Source organism: Globicephala melas, chromosome 2 (genome assembly GCF_963455315.2).
Source record: "Globicephala melas chromosome 2, mGloMel1.2, whole genome shotgun sequence".
Taxonomy (NCBI): Eukaryota; Metazoa; Chordata; class Mammalia; order Artiodactyla; family Delphinidae; genus Globicephala; species Globicephala melas.
This window is the reverse complement of record NC_083315.2, coordinates 54464919-54484328: the sequence shown is the minus strand read 5'-3', so window position 1 is coordinate 54484328 and position 19410 is coordinate 54464919.

Below are 19410 nucleotides of genomic sequence, written 5' to 3'. Positions count from 1 at the left end.
TTCTGGGACAATATAAAGCACACGAATATTCACATTCTAGGTGTCCCACAAGGAAAAGAGAGAAAAAGGTGCTAAGGGCATATTTGAAAACATAATAGCTGAAAAATTCCCTAACCTGGGAAAAGAAACAGTCACTCAAGTGCAAGAAGTGCAGACAGTCCTATACAGGATAAGCCCAAAGAGGAACAGACAGAGGCACATTGTAATCAAAATGATAAAAATTCAATATAAAGAGAAAAAAAAAAACGGCAACAAGGGAAAAGTAACTAATAACATACAAGGGAACTCCCATAAGGCTATCAGGTGATTTTTCAGCAGAAAATATGCAGGCCAGAAGGGAGTGGCACAATATATTTAAAATGATGAAAGAGAAAAACGTACCACAAAGAATGTTGTAACCTTATCTAGGAAGGCTCTCATTCAGATTTGATGGAGAGATCAAATGCTTTACATACAAGCAGGAGCTGAAAGTGTTCAGCACCACCAAACCAGCCTTAAAACAAATGTTAAAGGAAGTTCTTTAGGCGAGAAAGAATAGGTCACAACTAGAAACAAGAAAATTACAAACTGGAAAACCTCACTGGAAAAGGCAAACATACAGTAAAGGTAGAAAATCATCCACACAAAAACAGTCAGTAGGGAGGTTAAGAGATAAATTAGTAAAATCATCCATATCGACAAAAAAGAGTTAAGGGATATACAAAACAATTAGATTTAAAATATAATATCAAAAACAGTCATCATGAGGGGAAGGAAATACAAATGCAGGGGTTTTAAAATGCATTTGAAATTAAGAGGTCAACAATTTAAATTAATCATATATATATATGTATATATATATATAGACTGCTATATAAAAGGCTCATGGTAACCACAAACCAAAAATCTATAACAGATAAACACGCAAAAAAGGAAAAGGAATCCGAATATAACACTAAAGATAGTCATTAAATCACAAGAGAAGAGAACAAAAAAAAAAAAAAAGAGAGAAGAAAAGAAAAAGAAAAGGGAAAAAGGACCTACAAAAACAAACCTAAAACAATTTAAAAAATGGCAATATGACCATGCATATTGATAATTACCTCTAAATTTAAATAGACTAAATGCTCCAATCAAAAGAAACAGAATGGCTGAATGGATACAAAACCAAGACATGTATATATGCTGTCTACAGGAGACTCATTTCAGATCAAGAGACACACAGACTGAAAGTGAGGAGATGGAAAAAGTTATTCCACACAAAAGGAAATCAAACGAAAGCTGGAATAGCAATACTTATATCAGAAAACATAGACTTAAAAATGAAGATTGTTAGAAGAGGTTAAAAGGGACACTACATAATGATCAAGGGATCAATCCAAGAAGAAGATATAACAGTTGCAATTACATATACACCCAACATAAGAGCACCTAAAAATAGAAGGCAAGCATTAATGGACATAAAAGGAGAAATCAGCAGTAACACAAAAATAGAAGGGGAATTTAACACCTTGCTTACGTCAATGGACAGATAATCCAAACAGAAAAATCAATAAGGAAACAGAGGTCTTAAATGACACATTAGACCTAGTGCACTTATTTGATATATAGAGACAGAGCACTCCTTCCAAAAGAAGGAGAATACACATTCTTTTCAAGGGCACATGGAACATTCTTCAGCATAAATCACATGCTGGGTCACAAAGCAAGCCTCAGTAGATTTAAGAAAACTGAAATTATGTCAAGCATTGTTTTTGACCACAATGCAATAAGACTAGAAATCAACTACAAGAAAAAAACCTTCAAACTAAACAAACAGGAGGCTAAACAATATGCTACTAAACAACCAATGAATCACTGAAGGAATTAAAAAGGAAATAAAAAAAAACCTAGAGGCACATGAAAATGAAAACACAATGATCCAAAATCTATGGGAAGCAGCAAAAGCAGTTCTAAGAGGGAAGTTTATAGTGATAGAAGCTTACCTCAAGAAATAAGAAATATTTCAAATAAACAACCTAAACTTACACCTAAAGGAATTAGAGAAAGAAGCCTAAACAAAACCCAAAGTTAATAGAAAGAAAGAAATCACAAACACCAGAGCAGAAATAAATGAAATGTAGACTGGAAAAAGAAAAACAATAAGAAAGAGAAATAAAACTAAAAACTGGTACTTTGAAAATACAAACAAAATTTATAAACTTTTAGGCAGACTCATCAAGGAAAAAAAGGAGAGGGTCCATATCAATAAAATCAGAAATGAAAAAGAAGAGGTTACAGCTGACACCACAGAAACACAAAGGATCATAAAAAACTACTATGGACAACTATATGCCAATAAAATGGACAACCTAGATGAAATGGACAAATTCTTAGAAAGGTACAGTGTCCCAAGATGAAACAGGGAGAAATAGAAAATATGAACAGGCCAATTACAAGTACTGAAACTGAATCTGTGATTTAAAAACTCCCAGCAAACAAAAGTCCAGGGCCAGATGGCTTCACAGGCAAATTCTATCAAACGTTTAGAGAAGGACTAACACCCATCCTTCTAAAATTATTCCAAAAAATTGCAGAGGAAGGAACACATCCAAACTCATTCTATGAGGCCACCATCACCAAAACCAATCAAAGGTACCACAAAAAAAGAAAATTACAGGCCAATATCTTTGATGAATATAGATGCAAAAAATCCTCAAAAATACTAGCAAACCAAAAACAACAATACATTAAAAGGATCAGACACCATGATCAAGTGGGATTTATCCCAGGGATGTGAGGGTTTTTCAATATCCACAAATCAATCAATATGATATACCACATTAACAAATTGAAGAATGAAAACCATATGATCATCTTAGTAGAAGCAGAAAAAAGCTTTTGACAAAATTCAACATCTATTTATGATTAAAAAATAACTTTTCATAAAATGGGCATAGAGGAAATATATCTCAATATAATAAAGGCCGTATATGACAAACCTACAGCTAACATCATATTCAGTGATGAAAAGCTGAAAACATGTCCACTAAGACCAGGAACAAGACAAGGATGCCCATTATTGCCACTTTTATTCGACATAGTTTTGGAACACAGAGCCACAGCAATCAGACAAAAACCAAAGCAAAACAAAAACAGCAAGAAAAAGAATCCAGATTGGAAAGGAAGAAGTAAAACTGTCACTGTTTTCAGATAACATGATATTATACACAGAAAATTCTAAAAATGCCACCAAAGAACTCCTAGGTCTCAACAATGAATTTGGTAAAGTGACTGGATACAAAATTAATATACAGAAATTGGTTGCATTTCTATACACTAACAACAAAATGTCAGAGAAATTTAGGAAACAATCCCATTTACCTTCACATCAAAAAGAATAAAATACCTAGGAAGAAACCTGCCTAAGGAGGCAAAAGACCTGTATTCCAAAAACTATAAGATGCTGATGAAAGAAATTAAAGATGACACAAACAGATGGCAAGATATACCATGTTCTTGGATTGGAAGAATCAACACTGAAAATGACTATACTACCCAAAGTAATCTACAGATCCAGTGCAATCTCTATCAAATTACCAATGGCATTTTTCACAGAATCAGAACAAAAAATTTTACAATTTGTACGGAAACACAAAAGTCCCTGAATAGCCAAAGCAATGTTGAGAAAAAACAAACAAACACACAAAAACGGAGCTGGAAGAATCAGACTCCCTGACTTCAAACTATATTACAAAGCTACAGTCAATACAACCATATGGTGTTGGCACAAAAACAGACATATAAATTAATGGAAGAGGATAGAAAGTTCAGAAATAAATCCACAAATTTATGGTCAATTAACCTATAACACAGGAGGCAAGAATATACGAAGGAGAAAAGGCAGTCCCTTTAATAAGTGATGCTGGGAAAACTGGACAGCTACATGTAAAAGAATGAAATTAGAACATTCTCTAACACCATATACAAAAAACATACAAAACCTCAAAAGGGATTAAAGACCTAAATGTTAGACCAGTCACTATAAAAATCCTAGAGGAAAACATAGGTAGACTATGCTTTGACATAAATCACAGCAATATTTTTTTGGATCCATGTCCTAGAGTAATGGAAATTTAAAAAAATTAACAAATGGGACCTTATTAAGCTGAAAAACTTCTGCATAGCAAAGGAAACCTTTGACAAAATGAAAAGGCAGTTCAAATGGGAGAAAATATTTGCAAATGATATGACCGACAAGGGGTTAATATCTGACATATATAAACAGCTCATACAACTCAATACCAAAGCAAAAAACAACAGGATTCTAAAATGGCAGAAGACCTGAATAGACATTTTTCCAAAGAAGATGTACTGATGGACAGCAGGCACATGAAAAAATGTTCAATATCTCTAATCATCAGAGAAATGCAAATCAGTACCACAATGAGATATCACCTCACATCTGTAAAAATGGCTACCATCAAAAAGACTACAAATAACAAATGTTGACAAGGATGTGGAAAAAAGTGAACTCTAGTACACTGTTGGTGAGAATGTAAATTGGTACAGCCACTAGGAGAACATTATGGAGGTTTCAAAGAACCGAAAATATATCTAACATATGATCCAGCAATTCCACTTTGTGATATATATATCAAAAAACTGCAAAAAAGATACATGCACCCAAATGTTCATAGCAGCATTATTTACAATAGCCAAGATATGGAAGCAACCCAACATGCACATGGATAAAGATGTGATATATATACCACTCGGCCATAAAAAAATAATGAAATTCTGCCATTTGCAACCATGTGGATGGACCTAGAGAGTATTATGCTTAGAGAAATAAATCAAAGATAAATTGTGTATGTTATCACTTATATGCGAAATCTAAAAAATAAAACTGTACAGCAAAACAGAAACAGAGTCAAAGATACAGAGAACAAACTAGTGGACTCCCCTAGTGGGGAAGGGGGAATGGGAGGGAGGGGACAAGATATTTATATGGGATTAAGAGATACAAACTCCTATGTATAAAATAGATAAGCAACAATGATATAATGTATAGCACGGGGAAATATAGCTTTTATTTTGTAATAACTTTAGGTGGAGTATAATCTATAAAAATACTGAATCACTATGCTATAAACCTGAAACTAATATAATATTGTAAATCCACTATGCTTCGATTGAAAAACAAAGAAAGAAATGTGGTGGGAAAACTTTCCTGCATCTTGCAAGTTCTTTATGGTGGCACAAATATTTGCAATGCTTCCAGGAATCAGTATTGACTTGGATTTACTATTTTTGTTGGTAGATTCAGCTCTAATGTCTTCAATGTCACCTCTCCCACCATAACAGCTCTCATTTCACAGGTCAAGAAACCAATGAAAGGTTTCTGCCATGAGCTAAGTTTACCTAATCCAATTATGAATTCTAAAACTGTGTAAGTAACCATCAGATGGATCTGGGAACCACTGGACTCACTGTAAGACCATTTCCATCTAAAAACCAGAAATCATCTGAACCCCCCAAAGCCCCTACTCTGTTGGAGGGCCACCGTGACATTTTAGGTTCCCTGGAAGCAATGTCAGTTCAAAGCTAGTGTCTAGCGGTGCTTGAAAGTTCTGATAATTTTCTTTTTGCCAATCATGGTTACCCCAGTTAAAGACTCTAGTTCCCTCTGGGGAAGTCTGGAGAAAGATTAACAGAACAAACCTCTCATACTGTACTGAAGTCTTCCCTCAGATGGACCTGGTCTCTTCATTCAAGGAATTCTGGGTCTATAAACTGAGTCAAATCTGGAAATTCACTGATGGACTTTCACTCTGATTTTTTATGATTCAAGTAAGACTAGTGTTTACTTGTCCTACATATCAAGTAAAAATTTAGTAGTCTTCCATATCCCTTTCACTTCTAGGAATATCAAGATAACAAGCAAAGGCCATAGATCTGTGCAATTCAGACTATTCTGATTGCTGCCTAGACTCTGAAGTCCATTACTGTAACTATGCCTACTTTGGTTTTGGCCCTTGACAAATCTACTTAGTCCCTACCACACAGGGATCCAATTACTCCTGTCACATTTAGATTTTCCAGTTGAGTGGCTGCAGTTCTCACTATAAGTTCTGTTAACATTTGGGTTGCTATGCTGCTAAAAAAATTAGAGCATCATGGAACACTTCAAGGATGCTAGGCCTCCTCTTACAAATTTATTTATCAAATGATTGGTGCAAGATGTGTCTTCTGGACCCTCTTATAATGGGTAAGTAAGTCTTAAATCACACATCCACCCTAAAGCTCTACATTTCTAAGTTTTTTAATATCTTCCTCTACATTAAACAAGAGGATTTTAGGCATTTCTATTTAACTTAAGATGGTCCATCTTTTAATTCATGCGTCAGCCAACCAGTCCAACAAACTGATGTAGCTCTTTTTATCTCCTTAAGCTGCAACAATAAATGCGTAATCTCTGCTTAGTGGTCCCATGTCAATACATTTGGCCTGATTTGACTTTATGTATCTTCTATCTCCCACATTCTTAATATACTTCTTCACACATATTCCACAGATTTCTGACTGTATACATTAGAAAACTCAATTAATTCTTTGTTGTATAATGCAACTCCTCAAGGATCACTTTTGTACCTCACCTTTAGTGGCCTGTAGAGACTTGAGGCTAGATATAGGTGGCAACTGCCTCAGAGGATGTTATTATCTTATTCTCATGCAATGTAGGATTAGTCCCCTCAGATTCAGGTGAAAACACTAATACCACTGTAAATTAGGAGCTGTTAACATTTGGGTGGCAATGCTGCTACACATGAGGAAGGAGAGTTCCCTTCCACTGGCTGTGAGATCACTTGCATGGGCAAAAGCACTCATTATAATGTAGAGACTCAATGCCTCCAGCCTCATCAGTGTCTTCCCATACTTCTCCATCTAGTATACAGGATCCCATTTTTTCCATTTAATATCCTCACCTAAACAGTAGACACCCTATGAGCCTGGGATATCAACCTGCCTTGATATTCAACAAATAGCAATCTGACTTTAAGCAATTTCAGCTCTGCCAAATGATAAGACTCTTTCTTGGTGATTCTAAAATTTCTTAGGACATTCCTGCAATGCATGAGCTGAGAATTCAAACTGAGCTCATCCTTTTTGTGCAACACTTTGCTCAGAAACACTAGAAGGAACCAACAAATATCATTATATTCCTTAGTTTACAAAATATATTAGAAATTATCATATATAAAAGTACATAATTCCTTGTTTATTAGAGTTATCCAATGTAAGTATTTTGCATATCTCTATAAGCAGTTCACACCCTGGACTATCAGTGCTGTGTTTATAACTGGAAATAGAGTCAGTAGTATCTTTAAACCTAATCATATTTGAGAGCCCTTCCCAGGAACTAAGAAAATAACTCTGAAAACTCATACTTATTTTTTTTGGCTCTAGAACTCCTCTCCTTATCAAAATCTATATTGAATAGGGTTCTCAAAAAAATCCAGATGCAATGGGAAATAGAGGGATAGATAAATAGAGATACATATACATATATACATGCATACACAGATGTAAGAGAAGATTTAAAATAAGAATTGGCTCAGGAATTATGCAGGTGAGGAGTCCCACAATTTGCCATCAGCAGATTGTGCAGACTGTTCAGATTTCTGGAGAACCAATAAATCCAGTGGAATAATTTAGGCTCTGAAGACCTGAGAAAAAGGGATAACTGGTGTAGTCCCAGAATCCAAAACGCTGAGAAAGAGGAACACTCATTTCATAGGGTGGGAATAAATGGGCATCCAGGTCAGGAAGAGAGATAGGGATTTGCCCTTTCTTCACCTTGTTTTCTATTAAGGCTCTCTATTTGAATTGAATGATGTCTGCTCTCATGTTGAGCAAGGATTTCTTTACCCAGTCTACTGACTCAAATTCTAATCCCTTCCAGAAAAATCCTCACAAATATACCAAGAAAGGATGTTTTACCAGCTATATAGACTTCCCTTAACAAGGCAAGTTGACACATAAATTTAGCTATCACAAGTCCACCCCTTGACAAATTGACACCTAACCCATTGCCTTAAACCATATTAATCTACAAATAAAGACAATCATAAGATGATAATTCCATCCAGCATGACACAACCATGCTGCTACAATGGAAAACAACCTAACTTCTTCCTCAGAAAAAGATTTAATGTCCTTGAGTAATGTTTACTCTTAACAAATACTATGATATAAAATTAACAATATTCAAATTCTGTAATACAAAATCAACTTATCTCAGGTTACCTTATAAGGCAATATGAGAGGATAGAAAAAAATATTTGCTTAACATATGTATATATACACATGGAAAGATATTCATAACAAAATAAGGATGAAATACTCATGGCAAATCCTTATTTCTGCCACCAGTCACATGATCATAGCTAGTGTTCATAACTACCTTCTCTTCTGCTAGGCATTCTGTATTCCCTTTACTTCAGCAACAACCTCATCCGGTTGTGTTTTCTTATCTGGTTGGGACCCAAACCTTCATTTCTGAAAGTCTGGCACATTACTGGTGTTGCTTGGATTGAATAGTTGTAGTTTCCTATTGATCTTAATCATGGTGATTATAATACAGAGAAACCCTAATTGATATCCTGTATTCCAGACATACTCTTTCTTACCTCCATTGCAGAGTAGCTGTCCAAGTTCACTTTGGCAGTGACAAACGTTAGTAAACAGGTAATATTAACTTGTCCCATTTGCCTGTCACACAATTCAGATAAAAATATAAAGTGGATATAAACCAGTGAGATTGAATTACTATATTTTCGTCTTGTGGAAAAAATAGAATGAAAGCTGTGAGGTATCTTTTGCATCTGTCTGTATGTTTTGTTTTATTTTTGTTTTTTAAATTTTTTATTGGAGTGCAGTTGATTTACAATGTTGTGTTTGTTTCAGGTGTACAAGAAAGTGAATCAGCTATACATATACATATATCCACTCTTTTTTAGATTCTTTTCCCATATAGGCCATTAGAAAAATTGAGTAGAGTTCCCTGTGCTATACAGTAGGTCCTTATTAGTTATCTATTTTATATATAGTAGTGTGTATATGTCAATCTCAAACTCTCAGTTTATCCCTCCCCCCTCTTACCCTTGGTAATCATAAGTTTTTCTACATCTGTAACTCTGTTTCTGTTTTGCAGATAAGTTTATTTGTACCCTTTTTTAGATTCCAAATATAAGTGATATCATATGACAGTATGATATCTCAGTATGACACTCAGTATGACAATCTCTAGGTCCGTGCATGTTGCTGCAAATAGCATTATTTTGTTCTTTTATATGGCTGAGTAATATTCCATTGTATATATGTACCACATCTTCTCTATCCATTCCTCTGTCAATGGACATTTAGGATGCTTCCATGTCCAGGCTATTGTATAGTGCTTCAATTAACATTGTGGTGCATGTATCTTTTCGAATTATGGTTTTCTCCTCATATATGCCCAGGAATGAGATTGCTGGATCATATAGTAACTCTATTTTTAGTTTTTTACGGAACCTCCATACTGTTCTCGATAGTGGCTGTACCAATTTACATTACAACCAACAGCGCAGGAGAGACCCCTTTTCTCCACACCCCCTCCAGCATTTATTGTTTGTAGATTTTTTCATTACAACCATTCTAACGGTGGAGGTTATACCTCATTGCATTTTTGATTTGCATTTCTCTAATAATTAGTGACGATGAGTATCTTTTCATGTGATTTTTAGCCATCTGCATGTCTTTTCTTTTTTTACATCTTTATTGGAGTATAATTGCTTTACAATGGTATGTTAGTTTCTGCTTTATAACAAAGTGAATCAGCTATACATATACATATATCCCCATATCTCCTCCCTCTTGTGCCTCCTTCCCATCATCCCTATCCCACCCCTCTAGGTGGTTACAAAGCACAAGGCTGATCTCCCTGTGCTATGTGTCTGCTTCCCACTACCTATCTATTTCACATTTGGTAGTGTATATATGTACATGCCACTCTCTCAGTTCGTCCCAGATTACCCTTCCCCCTCCCCACGTCCTCAAGTCCATTCTCTGTATCTCTGTCTTTATTCCCGTACTGCCCCTTGGTTCTTCAGAACATTTTTTTTTTTTTTTAGAATCCATATATATGTCTTACCATATGGTATTTGTTTTTCTCTTTCTGACTTACTTCACTCTGTATGACAGACTCTAGGCCCATCTACCTCACTACAAATAACTCAATTTCATTTTTTATGGCTCAATAATATTCCATTGTATATATGTGCCAGAACTTCTTTATCTATTCATCTGTTGATGGACACTTAAGTAGCTTCCTTATCCTGGCTATTGTAAATAGTGCTGCAATGAACATTATGGTACATGACTCATTTTGAATTATGGTTTTCTGAGGGTATATGCCCAGTAGTGGAATTGCTGGGTACTATGGTAGTTCTATTTTTAGTTTTTAAAGGAACCTCCGTACTGTTCTCCATAGTGGCTGTATCAATTTTCATTCCCACCAACAGTGCAAGAGGGTTCCCTTTCCTGCACACCATCTCCAGCAGTTATTATTTGTAGATTTTTTGATGGTAGCCATTCTGACCAGTGTGAGGTAATACCTAATTGTAGTTTTGAATTACATTTCTCTAATAATTAGTAATGTTGATCATCCTTTCATGTGTTTGTTGGCAATCTGTATATTTTCTTTGGAGAAATGTCTATTTAGGTCTCCCTATTTTTGGAATGTTTTTTTTATTTATTTATTTTTTTCTGATATTGAGCTGCATGAGCAGCGTGTACATTTTGGAGATTAACCCTCTGTCAGTTGCTTCATCTGCATATAATTTCTCCCATTCCAAAGGCTGTCTTTTCATCTTGTTTATGGTTTCCTTTGCTGTGCAAAAGCTTTAAAGTTTCATTAGGTTCCATTTGTTTATTTTAGTTTTTATTTCCATTTCTCTAGGAGGTGGGTCAAAAGGATCTTGCTGTGATATATGTCATAGAGTTTTTGGCCTAAGTTTTCCTCTAAGAGTGTTATAGTATCTGGCATTGCATTTAGGTCTTTCATCCATTTTGAGTTTATTTTTGTGCATGGTGTTAGGGAGTGTCCTAATTTCATTCTTTTACATGTAGCTGTCCAGTTTTCCCAGCACCACTTATTGAAGAAGCTGTCTTTTCTCCATTGTATGTTCTAGGCTCCTTTATCAAAGATATGGTAACCATATGCATGTGGTTTTATCTCTGGGCTTTCAATCCTGTTCCATTGATCTATCTTTCTGTTTTTGTGCCAGTACCATAGTGTCTTGATTACTGTAGATTTATAGTATAGTCTGAAGTCAGGGAGCCAGATTCGTCCAGCTCCTTTTCACTTTCTCAAGATTTCTTTGGCTGTTCGGAGTCTTTTGGGTTTCCAAACAAATTGTGAATTTTTTTGCTCTAGTTCTGTGAAAAATGCCATTGGTAATTTGATAGGGATTGCAAAGAATTTTCAGATTTCTTTGGGTAGTATAGTCATTTTCACAATGTTGATTCTTCCAATCCAAGAACATGGTATATCTCTCCATCTCTTTGTATCATCTTTAATTTGTTTCATCAGCATATTATAGTTTTTGGCATGCAGGTCTTTTGTCTCCTTAGGTAGGCTTATCCCTAGGTATTTTATTCTTTTTGTTGCAATGATAAATGGGAGTGTTTCCTTAATTTCCCTTTCCTATTTTTCATCACTAGTGTATAGGAATGCAAGAGCTTTCTGTGCATTACTTTTGTATCCTGCTACTTTACCAAATTCATTCATTAACTCTAGTAGTTTTCTGATAGCAACTTTAGGATTCTCTATGTTTAGTATCATGTCATCTGCAAACAGTGACAGCTTTACTTCTTATGTTCGGTTTGGATTCCTTATATTTATTTTTCCTCTCTGGTTGCTGTGACTGAAACTTCCAAACCTATGTTGAATAATAGTGGTGAGAGTGGGCAACCTTGTCTTGTTCCTGATCTTACTGGAAAAGGTTTCAGTTTTTCACCATTGAGAATGATGTTGGCTGTGGGTTTGTCATATATGGCCTTTATTACGTTGAGGTAAGTTCCCTCTATGCCTATTTTCTGGAGGGTTTTTTGGCATAAATAGCTGTTGGATTTTGTCAGAAGATTTTTCTGAATCTGTTGAGGTGATCATATGGTTTTTCTCCTTCAGTTTGTTAATATGCTGTATCACATTGATCGATTTGCGTACATTGAAGAATCTTTGCGTTCCTGGGATAAACCCCACTTGATCATGGTGTATGATCCCTTTAATGTGCTGGTGGATTCTGTTTGCTAGTATTATGTTAAGGATTTTTGCATCTATGTTCCTCAGTGATATTGGCCTGTAGTTTTCTTTCTTTGTGACATCTTTGTCTAGTTTTGGTATCAGGGTGATGGTGGCCTCGTAGAATGAGTTTGGGATTTTTCCTCCCTCTGCTATATTTTGGAAGAGTTTGAGAAGGATAGGTGTTAGCTCTTCTCTAGATGTTTGATAGAATTTGCTGAAGCCATCTGGTCCTGGGGTTTTGTTTGTTGGAAGACTTTTAATCACAGTTTCAATTTCAGTGCTTGTGATTGGTCTGTTCATATTTTCTATTTCTTCCTGGTTCAGCCTTGGCAGGTTGTGCGTTTCTAAGAATTTGTCCATTTCTTCCAGGTTCTGCATTTTATTGGCATATAGTTGCTTGTAGTAACATCTCATTACCCTTTGTATTTCTGCAGTGTCAGGTGTTACTTCTCCTTTTTCATTTCTAATTCTATTGATTTGAGTCTTCTCCCTTGTTTTCTTGATGAGTCTGGCTAGTGGTTTATCAATTTTGTTTATCTTCTCAAAGAACCAGCTTTTAGAGTTATTGATCATTGCTATTGTTTCCTTCATTTCTTTTTCATTTATTTCTGATCTGATTTTTATGATTTCTTACCTTCTGCTAACTTTAGGGTTTTCTTGTTCTTCTTTCTCTAATTGCTTTAGGTTTAAGGTTAGGTTGTTTATTTGAGATGTTCTTTGTTTCTTGAAGTAGGATTGTATTGCTATAAACTTCCCTCTTAGAACTGCTTTTGCTGCATCCCATAGGTTTTTGGTCATTTTGTTTTCATTGTTGTTTGTTTCTAGATACTTTTCGATTTCCTCTTTGCATTCTTCAGTGATCTCTTGGTTATTTAGTACTGTACTGTTCAGCCACCACGTGTTTGTATTTTTTACAGAATTTTTCCTGTAATTGACATCATGTCACAGCATTACGGTTGGAAAAGGTACTTGATAGGGTTTCAATTTTCGTAAATTTACCAAGCCTTGATTTGTGACCCATATATGACTTATCCTGGAAAATGTTCCATGAGCACTTGAGAAGAAAGTGTATTCTCTAGTTTTTGGTTGGAATGTCCTATAAATATCAATTATATCCATCTTGTTTAATGTATCTCTTAAAGGTTGTGTTTTCTTATTTGTTTTCATTTTGAATGATCTGCCCATTGGTGAAAGTGGGGTGCTAAAGTCCTCTACTATGAATGTGGTACTGTCAATTTCCCCTTTTATGGCTCTTATCATTTGCCTTATGTATTGAGATGCTCCTGTGTTGGGTGCATAACTGTTTACAATTGTTATATCTTCTTCTTGAATTGATCCCTTAATCATTATGTAGTTTACTTCTTTGTCTCTTGTAATAGTCTTTATTTTAAAGTCTATTTTCTCTGATATGACTATTGCTACTCCAGTTTTCTTTTCATTTCCATTTGAATGGAATATCTTGTTCCATCCCCTCACTTTCAGTGTGTATGTGTCCCTAGGTCTGAAGTGGGTCTCTTGTAGACAGCTTATATACGGTCTTGCTTTTGTATACATTCAGCCACTCTATGTCTTTTGGTTGGAGCATTTAATCCATTTACATTTAAGATACTTATTGATATGTATGTTCCTATTACCATTTTATTAATTGTTTTGAGTTTATCTTTGTAGGTCTTTTCCTTCTCTTGTGTTTCTTGCCTAGAAAATTTCCTTTAGCATTTGTTGTAAAGCTGGTTTTGTGGTGCTGAATTCTCTTAGCTTTTGCTTGTCTGTAAAGGTTTTAATTTTCTCTTTCTAATCTGAATGAGATCCTTGCTGAGTAGAGTAGTCTTGGTTGTAGGTTTTTTCCCTTTCACCATTTTAAATATGTCCTGCCACTCCCTTCTGGCTACAGTGTTTCTGCTGAAATATCAGCTGTTAACCTTATGGGGATTCCCTTATGTGTTACTTGTTGTTTTTCCCTTGCTGCTTTTAATATGTTTTCTTTGTATTTAGTTACTGATATTTTGATTAATATGTGTCTTTGCATGTTTCTTCTTGGATTTATCCTGTATGGGACTCTCTGTGCTTCCTGGACTTGACTAACTATTTCCTTTCCCATATTAGGGAAGTTTTCAACTATAATCTCTTCAAATATTTTCTCATTTCCTTTCTTTTTCTCTTCTTCTTTTGGGACCCCTCTAATTTGAATGTCGTTACATTTAGTGTTGTCCCAGAGATCTCTGAGACTGTCCTCAATTTGTTTCATTCTTTTTCCTTTATTCTGCTCTGCGGTAGTTATTTCCACTATTTTATCTTCCATGTCACTTATCCGTTCTTCTGCCTCAGTTATTTGGCTATTGATTCCTTCTAGAGAATTTTTAGTTTCATTTATTGTGTTGTTCATCATTATTTGTTTGCTCTTTAGTTCTTCTAGGTCCTTGTTAAATGTTTCTTCTATAATCTCTATTCTATTTCCAAGATTTTGGATCATCTTTACTATCATTAGTCTGAATTCTTTTTCAGGTAGACTGCCTATTTCCTCTTCATTTGTTTGGTCTGGTGGGTTTTACCTTGCTCCTTCATCAGCTGTGTGTTTCTCTCTCTTCTCATTTTGCTTGAGTTACTGTGTTTGTGGTCTCCTTTTAGTAGGCTGCAGGTTTTTTGTTCCCATGTTTGTGGCGTCTGCCCCCAGTGTCTAAGTTTGGTTCAGTGGGTTGTGTATGCCTCCTGGTCAAGGGCACTGGTGCCTGTGTTCTGGTGGATGAGGCTGGATCTTGTCATTCCGGTGGGCAGGACTGCATCCGGTGGTGTGTTTTGCCATGTCTATGACCTTATTATGATTTTAGGCAGCCTCTCTGCTAATGGGTGGTTTTTTGTTCCTGTCTTGCTATTTGTTTTCATAGGGTGTCCAGCACTGTAGCTTGCTGGTCGTTCAGTGGAGCTGGGTCTTAGCATTGAGATGGAGATCTCTGGGAGAGCCTTTGCCATTTGATATTACACGGAGCCAGGAGGTCTCCCGTGTAACAATGTTCTGAACTCGGCTCTCTGACCTCAGAGGCACAGGCTGACACCCAACTTGAGCACCAAGACACTGTCGAGAAAAAGAAAGAAGGAAAGAATGAAAGAAAGAAGAAAGAAAGAAGAAATAAAGAAGGAAATTTATTAAAATTAAAAAATTATTAAAAATAAAAAGTAATGAAAAAAAAGAAAGAGAGAGCAACCTAACCAAGTATCAAATCCACCAAAGATAAGAAGTGCTAAAAACTATAATAAAAAAATTAAAAAAAAAAGACAGAGAGAACCCTAGGACAAATGGTACAAGCAAAGCCTTACAGACATAATCACACAAAGTCCACCACCTCAATTTTGAGATGATTTGTTGTCTATTCAGGTATTCCAGAGATGCAGGGCACATCAAGTTGATTGTGGAGATTTAATCTGCTGCTCCTGAGGATTCTGGGAGAAATTTCCCTTTCTCTTTTTGTTCACACAGCTCCTGGGGTTAAGCTTTGGATTTGGTCCCACCTCTGTGTTTAGGTCACCTGAGGGCATCTGTTCTTCACTCAGACAGGACAGGGTTAAAGTAGCAGCTGATTGTGGGGCTCTGACTCACTCAGGCCGTGGGGACAGAGGGGTACGAATTCGGGGAGCCGGTGGTGGCAGAGGCGAGTGTGATGTTGCAACAGCCTGAGGCATGCTGTGTGCTCTCCCGGAGAAGTTGTCCCTGGATCATGGGACCCTGGCAGTGGCGGGCTGCACAGGCTCCCGGGAGGGGAGGTGTGGATAGTGACCTGTGCTTGCACACAGGCTTCTTGGTGGCTGCACCAGCAACCTTAGCATTTCATGCCCACCTCTGGTGTCCACACTGATAGCTGAGGCTCATGCCCATCTCTGGAACTCATTTAGGCAGTGCTCTGAATTCCCTTTCCTTGCTCACCCTGATCCAATTGTCTCTTGCCTCTTTGGCAGCTGCAGACTTTTTCCAGGACTCCCTCCTGGCTAGTTGTGGCATACTAGCCCCCTTCAGGCTGTGTTCATGCAGCCAAGCCTAGTCCTCTCTCTGGGATCTGAACTCCAAAGCCAGAGCCTCAGCTCCCAGTCCCCACCCCCCAGGTGGGTGAGCAGACAAACCTCTCAGGCTGGTGAGTGCTGGTTGGCAGCGATCCTCTGTGCAGGAATCTCTCTGGTTTTCCCTCTGCACCCTGTGGCTGTGCTTTCCTCCGTGGCTCTGAAGCTTCCCTCCCACCACCACGTCTCTGCCAGTGAGGGGCCTTCCTAGTGTGTGGAAACGTTTCCTGCTTCACAGCTCCCTCCCAGAAGTGCAGGTCCCATCCCTATTCTTTTGTCTCTGTTTTTTCTCTTTTCTTTTGCCTCCCAGGTACGTGGATAGTTTCTTGCCTTTTGGGAAGTCTGAGGTCTTCTGCCAGCATTCAGTAGGTGTTCTGTAGGAGTTGTTCCACATGTAGATGTATTTCTGGTATATTTGTGGGGAGGAAGGTGATCTCCACATCTTATTCTTCCACCATCGGAAGGTCTCCTCCCGGTCTGTATGTTTATGTATATGTATGTATGTATGTATGTATGTTATGTATTTGTGACATTTTTCTACCTCTGGATGATATTACCAAATAAATTTGCTAAAATCATTTAATGGAGTTGTATTCAATCAGCTTGAAAAACAAACACTTTTATAAGTTATGTATTCTTAAAACACTCAGAATTATTGAAACAAATCCAATTCTCATGTTTACTTGATCAGGGACAGTCTTTGATAAATAAAGCTACTTTTAAAAATTGTGAGTAAAATAAACACAGGGATGTCTTTAGGGTTGTCAGCATTAAATATAAAGCAAACATACAAATATATTTAATATATGTTTACTAGTCAAGCTAGCTTAAATTACCTCTAATAGATGGTTAAGATTATAAAAGTATAAATCTAACTTAAGAGCAATATTAACAATAAAAGTGAATTGCCTGATGCATTTCAAGAATAATATTTTTTTAAAGAAAAATAACAGAGAACTATTTTGAAGTTCTTTGTTTCTGTGAGTTTTTGATACTTGCTTAATTTTTTTCTTGTATGTATAATTAAGACTTTATTTTAGAAAATTTTAACATTTTGATAAATTAATTGTATCACAACTAAGCTTTTATAAGGCCTCCTTTCCCCAATTGAAACCCCAAAATGTCTCCAAATCTTATAAAGGAAATATTATCTTAGACTAAGCTGTTCAGCAGTGTTCTTATTTCCTTTTTCAGTATACTCCACAGTTTAATACAAAATGTAGAGTGTGCTACTCAAACTGAAATAATATGGCATTCAAGAATTTGGGGCTTTAAAAAGAAACAAGAGAGAAAGCCAAGATGACAGAGTAGAAGGACCCTAACCTCTGCTCCTCTCACAAACACAACAAAATCATAACTATCTGCAGAGCAACAAACATTGAAAAAGACTGAAACTACCAGAAAAGATCCTTTACAGCTAAAGACATATAGATGAAACAATGAGATAGATAGGAGGGGTGGACTCACAATATAATCAAATCCCATACTTCAATAGTGGGTGACCCACAGACAGAAGAATAATTATATACAGAGGTTCACCCATAGAAGTGACAGTTCTCTGAGCCCCACATCAGGCCTGCCAGTCCAGGGGTTCAGCACCAGGAAGAGAAGCCCCCAGAACATTTGGTTTAGAAGGCCAGCAGGACTGGATTGAGGAAGCTCCACAGGATTGGGGGAAATAGACTTCACTATTAAAGGGTGCACACAAAATATCATGCAGAGGAGACCAAGGGCAAAAGTAGTAATTTGATAGGAGCCTGAACAGACCTAACTGCTGGTCTTGGAGGGTCTCCTGGGCAGGCAGAGGGTGGAGCTGTGGCCTACCCTGGGGACATAGATGCTGGTGGCAGATATAGTAGGGAGCATTCATCTGCTGAGGCTGACATTTTGACACAAAGACCTGGCCACACCCAACAGCCTGTAGGCTCCAGTGCTGGGATGCCTCAGTCAAACAACAAACTGGGTGGGGACACAGTTCTACCCAACAGCAGACAGGATGCCTAAGGACTTCTTGAGCCCACAGCCTCTTCTAGGCAGGCCCAAACATACGACCCTCCCTACCAGAGGACCAAGACCCAGCTCCACATACCAGAAGGCAGACACTGGCCCCTCTCACCAGGAATCCTGCACAAGATTCTAGTCCAGCCTCACCTACAAGGAGTCAGATACCAGAAGCAAGAAAACTACAGTCTCTTTCACAAAGGAGGTAACCATGGAAAAAAAAGACAGTCTCTTCAGCAAGTGGTGTTGGGAAAGTTGGACAGCCATGTGTAAATCAATGAACTTAGAACATACCCTCACACCATACAAAAAAATAAACTCAAAATGGTGTAAAGACTTAAATATAAGACATGACATCATAAAACTCCTACAAGAGAACATAGGCAAACAGTTATCTGACATAAATCATATTAATGTTTCCTTAGGTCAGTCTCTGATGGCAATAGAAATAAAAACAGAAATAAACAAATGGGACTGAATCAAACTTATAAGCTTTTGAACAGCAAAGGAAACCATAAACAAAATGAAAAGACTACCTATGGATTAGGAGAAAATATTTGCAAATAATGTAACCAACAAAGGATTAATTTCCAAAATATACAAACAGCTCATATAATTCAACAACAAAAAAAACAGATAACCCAATCAAATAATAGACAGAATACCTCAATAGACATTTCTCCAAAGGAATGGCCAATGGGCATAGGAAAAAATGCTCAACATCGCTAATTATTAGATAAATGCAAATCAAAACTTCAATGAGGTGTCACCACACACCAGTCAGAATGGCCATCATTAAATTATCTACAAATAATATATGTTGGAGAAAATTCCAATTCAAAAAGATTTATGTACCCCAATGTTCATAACAGCATTATTTACAGTAGCCAAGATATGGAAGCAAAGTAAATGTCCATCAACAGATGGATGGATAAAGAAGATGTGGTATATATACACAATAGAATACTACTCAACCATAAAAAAGAATGAAATAATGCCATTTGCAACAACATGAATGGACCTAGAGATTATCATACTAAGTGAAATCAGAAAGA